The following is a 6,662-nucleotide window of genomic DNA, read 5'->3' on the forward strand; positions in this document are numbered from 1 at the left end:
TTTACTTAACTTACCTTGTACCATCTCTACATTAAGCCAGTTCAGTACATTACATGATGTGTTACCAGCACTGACCTGTCCAATGTCAGCTCCTTCTTCCTTAGTATAATCATAACTAAAGAACCCATTCAGTAGCTCCGCCTTCTCTTGATCGCCCGTGACAACCTCCCCATTATCATTATTAAGGGGTCCTACATGCTCTGTCCTTGGTTTTTTTGCATTTATATATCTAAAATAATATTTAGGATTAGTTTTGCTTTCTTTGGCCACCTGTCTCTCATTTAGAATTTTTGCCGTTTTTATTACATTTTTGTCAGCCATGTAGGATTTAGTTTTAATAGTTTATATTTGTTCCCCTTTGGTATATATTTAGTTGTATAGTTATTTAGAGTTGATTTAAAGATGTCCCATTTACCTTCTGTATCAGTATTTGAGAACACCTCCCCCCAGTCTATGTCCTGAAGTGCAGATCTCAGCCCAGGGAAATTTGCCTTTTTAAAGTGATATGTTTTTGCCTTCCCCGTCGGTCTTTGTTTTCTACATTTTAAGTCAAAAGTAACTATATTGTGGTCACTATTACCAAGGTTTTCCCACACAGTTACATTACCAACCAGCTCTGCGTTGTTGGAAATTATCAGATCCAACAAGGCATCACTTCTTGTTGGGTCCTCCACAAACTGGCCCATAAAATTATCCTGCAATAAATTAAGGAATTGTCGCCCCTTTGTAGTTTTAGCCAGCCCCCGACCCCAATCTATATCTGGATAGATAAAATCTCCCATTAATACCACTGTACCTTCCTGGGCGGCCCTCTCTATTTGTTTATACAGCCGACCTATCTCCTCAGTGATATTAGGGGGTATGTAGATTACACCAAATATAATTTTTTCAGTATTTCCCTCCTTTTGTAATTCTACCCACAGTTATTCCACCTCCTCAGAATCATCACACACTATGGCATCGTTCACACTGACTTTCATACCACTTCTTACATACAGACAGACTCCACCACCCTTTCTGTTCATTCTTAGAGATGTCGCGAATTGTTCGCCGGCGAAAACAGTTCCAGTCGAATTTCGCATGTTTGCATCGCCGGGCGAACATATGTGAAGTTCGATCCACCCCCTATACTTTAACATTGCAGTAAACTTTGACCCTGTGAGTCAGTCAGCAGACACATTACAGCCAATCAGCCGCAATCCCTCCCTTCCACACCCTCCTACCTCTTGCACGGACGCCACTTTACTCTCATTCAGCATGCTGCAGGCTTAGGAAGTGGAGGGTCAGAGAAGCTGCTCCTGCTGTATAGGGAAAGCCATAGCTAGGTTGCTGCTAGGTGGTGTATTCAGGGTCCAGTTTACTCCTAAAGCACTAGTGTAACATCTGCTTTAAGGACAGCACCCAAAAGAGACCTTTTTAGGGCTGAAATATATCAGTCCGTGTGTCTTGCAACAGCTGGAGGCACCCTGGTTGGGAGGGAACCTCTGGTTAAAAGGGGTACTCCAGAATCAAACTTAAGCTCCTTCAAGCAACCAACTACTACAGTATTCAAAGGGCTGAAAGATATTAGTCTGTGTGTTTTGCAACAGCTGTAGGCACCCTGGTTGGGGACCACTGCTTAAAAGGGGAACTCAGCTGGCAAGCTTTTTTTTCTTTAAAGCAACTAACTACTACAGTATTCAAAGGGCTGAAATATTTCAGTCCGTGTGTTTTGCAACAGCTGGAGGCACCCTGGTTGGGGACCACTGCATAAAAGGGGAACTCAGCTGGCAAGCTTTTTACTCATTGTCACACTAGTGCAAATCACATTTGGTGTGACAGTTGTGCAAATTTAAAAAAAAGTACCTTTTTTGGCTGTTAAATAAAATCAGTCATCACTGTCAGTTCACGTCACAGTTGCCATTTTTTTTTTTGCCTGCAGGACAAATTGTGTCACCCTAGTGCAAATCACATTAGGTGTGACAGTTGTGCAAATTTAACCAAAATAATGACAGGCAGAGGAAGGACACCCCGCAGGGGCTGTCGTGGTGCTGGGATTCCCTTTGGCCCTAGAAGTGTTCAGAGGCCACGTACCCTGAACCCCCAAAGTTCTGAGGACTTAGTTGACTGGCTATCACAATACACCCAATCTACTACTAAAGCTTCCGCTCGGAACCATCTCCTCCTCTAGCTTAGCTTCGGGCACCTATCATGCTACCACTTGCCCGCCTGCCGCCACCACCACCACTAGAACCACAGCAGCTTTACTTGATCCGTCAGAGGAGTTATTTACACATCAGTTTGAAGACATGAGTGATGCGCAACCATTATTGCCAGAGGAAGTAGTTAACAGGAATGTGTCTCAGTCAGGCAGCATTACACACATGGACGTACGGTGTGATGATGATGATGTACCCGCTGCTGCTTCCTTTCTTGAGGTGCCAGATAGCGGTGAAGGTGTTAACGATGACGATGTGTCCGTGGATGCCACGTGGGTGCCCGCTAGAAGAGAAAGAGAGGGGGAAAGTTCAGATGGGGAGACAGAGAGGAGGAGGAAACTAGTTGGAAGCAGGGGGAGGTCGTCGCAAGGAGCTAGTGGCACAGTCAGACAGCATGCATCGGCACCCGGGGTCAGCCAGATGGGACGCCAATCAACGCATGCTGCTGCCACCACCAGAATGCTGTCATCGCAGAGCTCAGCAGTCTGGCATTTTTTTTGTGTGTCTGCCTCTGACAACAGCGAGGCCATTTGCAACCGGCGCCAGAAGAAACTGAGTTGTGGGAAGTCCAACACCCACCTAGGCATAACTGCTTTGCGAAGGCACATGATGTCACATCACAAACGCTTATGGGATCAACACGTCAGTACAAGCAGCACACAAAGTCAAAGAAACCATCCTCCTCCTGGTCCAGCATCTTCAGCCAGGTCAACCACTGCTGCTCTCCTTGCCCCCTCTCAACTATCCGCCTCTCCGTCTCTCGCCTTGAGCAGTTCCTTGAGCAGTTTCTGTCAAGGAGATGCTTGAGCGCAAGAAGACAATGACTAAAAGTCACCCCCTAGCCCGGTGTCTGACAGCTGGCTTGTCGGAACTGCTAGCCCGCCAGCTTTTACCATACAAGCTGGTGGAGTCTGAGGCCTTTAAAAAATTTTGTAGCCATTGGGACACCGCAGTGCACCCGGATGAAATTTTTTTGCACAAAAGGCAATCCCCAACCTTTACTCCAATGTGCAAAAGGAAATTATGGCATGTCTGGCACACAGTGTAGGGGCAAGGGTCCATCTGACCACTGATACCTGGTCTGCAAAGCATGGTCAGGGCAGGTATATCACCTACACTGCGCATTGGGTAAACCTGGTGACGGCTGCCAAGCATGGAATGCGTGGCTTTGCAGAGGAGTTGGTGACACCGCCACGACTTGCAGGCTGGCCTGCTGCCACCTCCTCTACTCCTCCTACTCCATCTTCTTCTATAACATCCTCGGCCGAGTCCTCTTCCACTGCTGTGTCTTGCTCCACATCACCGGCACCCCCCCAGCTCCCCAGGTGCTATTCCACATCCCGGATACAGCAGTGTCACGCCATCTTGGGGTTGACTTGCCTCAAAGCGGAGAGTCACACCGCACCAGTACTCCTGACAGCCCTGAACGCACAGGTGGACCAGTGGCTAACTCCACACCAACTGGAGATCGGCAAAGTGGTTTGTGACAACGGAACAAATTTGTTGGCGGCATTGAGGTTGGGCAAGTTGACACGTGCCGTGCATGGCACATGTGTGTAATCTGATTGTACAACGCTTTGTGCTCAAGTGCCCAGGCTTACAGGATGTCCTGATGCAGTCCAAGGAAGGTGTGTTGCCATTTCAGGCGTTCCTACACGGCCATGGCGCACTTATCAGATATCCAGCGGCAAAACAACATGCCAGTGAGGCGCTTGATTTGCGACAGCCCGACACGTTGGAATTCAACACTCCTGATGTTCGACCGCCTGCTCCAACAAGAAAAAGCCGCCAACGAATATTTGTATGACCGGGGTGCAAGGACATCATCTGCGGAGCTGGGAATTTTTTTGCCACGTTACTGTAGGCTCATGCGAAATGCCTGTGGGCTCCTGCGTCCTTTTGAGGAGGTGACAAACCTGATCAGTCGCACCGAAAGCACCATCAGCTACATCATACCGTTTGTTTTCTTCCTGGAGCGTGCCCTGCGAAGAGTGCTGGATCAGGCAGTAGATGAGCGTGAAGAGGAAGAGTTGTGGACAACATCACCGCCAGAAACAGCCTTATCAGCATCGCTTGCTGGACCTGCGGCAACGCTGGAAGAGGATTGTGAGGAAGAGGTGTCAGAGGAGGAATGTGGCTTTGAAGAGGAGGAAGAAGACCAACCACAGCAGGCATCCCAGGGTGCTCCCTGTCACCTATCTGGTTCCCGTGGTGTTGTACGTGGCTGGGGGGGGGGGGGGGGGGAAGAAAATTATACCTTTACTGACATCACTGAGGACAAGGAACGGGACACGGGTAGCTCGGCATCAGTCCTTGTGCAAATGGGGTCTTTCATGCTGTCGTGCCTGTTGAGGGACCCTCGTATAAAAAGGATGAAGGAGAATGACCTGTACTGGGTGTCCACGCTACTAGACCCCCGGTATAAACATAAAGTGCCTGACATGTTACCGCATTACAGCAAGGCGGAAAGGATTCAGCAGGTCCAAAATAAATTAAGAAGTATACTGTACACAGCGTATAAGGGTGATGTCACAGCACAACAGGGATCTAACAGGGGAAAAGGTGAAAGTAATCCTCCTCCTCCTCCCACAAACACGCCGGCAAGGACAGGATTCTGCACAGACATGCTGTTGATGGAGGACATGCAGAGCTTTTTAAGTCCTACGCATCGCCACAGCCCTTCGGGGTCCACCATTAGAGAACGACTTGACCGACAGGTAGCAGACTACCTGGCCTTAACCGCAGATATCGACACTCTGAGGAGCGATGAACCCCTTGACTACTGGGTGTGCCGGCTTGACCTGTGGCCTGAGCTATCCCAATTTGCGCTCGAACTTCTGGCCTGTCCCGCTTCAAGTGTCCTGTCAGAAAGGACCTTCAGTGCAGCAGGAGGTATTGTCACTGAGAAGAGGAGTCGCCTTGGTTAAAAAAGTCTGGATTACCTCACCTTTCTTAAAATGAATGAGGGATGGATCCCGAAGGGACTGACACTGGGCAATACATTTGACTGAACAAGGCCTGATCAGATGAGCTGCCTTGGGCTAAAAATGGTCCACACGCTGCTGTATTTGAACTCTGAATGCCGGATGACTTGCGTGACTTATCCGCCACCAACTAGGGTTCAAGCCGCAATGTTTTAGGGCATTTTCTGCCTGGCGAAACAAACAGAAATTTTTCTGCCCGCTGCTACAGCAGCGGCTGCGACAATACCAAATTTTTCTGGCCTCTGCTGCTGCACTTGTTATGGTGCTGCAATTTTTATGGCCACTGCTGCTGCGACAATACCCAATTTTTCATCCATGTGCACATGCCTAATTTTTATGGCCTCTGCTGCTGTACTTGTTATGGTACTGCAATTTTTCTGGCCGCTGCTACAGAAGCGGCTGCAACAATACCAAATTTTTCAGGCATGTGCACATGCCTAATTTTTCTGGTACTCTCTGCTGACATCTCTGTCCATTTTTGCAACCATGGATATTAGATGTATGCTAAGGGTAGCATGGTGGCTCAGAGGTTAGCATTGCTGCCTTGCAGCGCTGGGGCCTTGGGTTCAAATCCCACTATGTGCTGCCTCAAGGGGGGCTCTAACTATGTGCTGCCTAATATGGGGGAATCCTATGTGCTGCCTAATATGGGGAGCTCGAACTATCTTTTTTCCTATAAATGCTCTGATTGACATTGATCATGGCATCTAAAGGGTTAATGGCAATGAAAAAAAATTATTATTATTATTGCAAAGATCTATAGTGACAGGACAGTGCTGCCCCAGTCCGTTATATAGAGAGGATACTTTAGGTCTCTGCCTGTGAGTACTACATGTCACCATTATATCTATTTACTACTGAGGTAAAGTTGTGACACAATCCCAAATAATTTAAGCCCCACCCCCGAAACATCTGGAACGCCACCCACTGCTTGTTGGCCCCACCCCTTTCTGGGACCGTTTGCAACTTTGGCTGAGGTCAGGAAGCTTTGCTAGAAGGCTGGACAGTCTCAACCCTGTGCTCCAGAATTACTGGTTACCTACCATGTGTATGTATTCCAGGACTACAACCAGCATGGACATGGTGGGGGTTATAGTCCTCCATGCATCAAGGACCCCAGAGCTGACAACAGAGCTAACTACTGACCACTAGGGAGCAGTATGTGTCAGGATAGTCAGGCAGAGGTCTGTGTGCACAAAGCTGGAACATCACAGGAGAAAGACAGAAGATGCATGAGGAGATTACTCTTCTGTGTTATGCAACAATGGATTCTGTTGTTTTAAACTTTAATTTTTTTTTTATTTTTGTGTAGAAAAGTCATGTCCCACAGGGTGTCTCTTCTGTGCTGTATAAAGAATAATGTCTGAATTCTCCAGATACAAAAAGAATAGAAGAAACAAAGAGAAGTCTTCATACTTTATTCTCAGGTAGAAGAACTTTGGGATACAGTCCATTTAGTCCAAACCCAGTTGGATGTGGA

Source organism: Hyla sarda, chromosome 2 (genome assembly GCF_029499605.1).
Source record: "Hyla sarda isolate aHylSar1 chromosome 2, aHylSar1.hap1, whole genome shotgun sequence".
Taxonomy (NCBI): Eukaryota; Metazoa; Chordata; class Amphibia; order Anura; family Hylidae; genus Hyla; species Hyla sarda.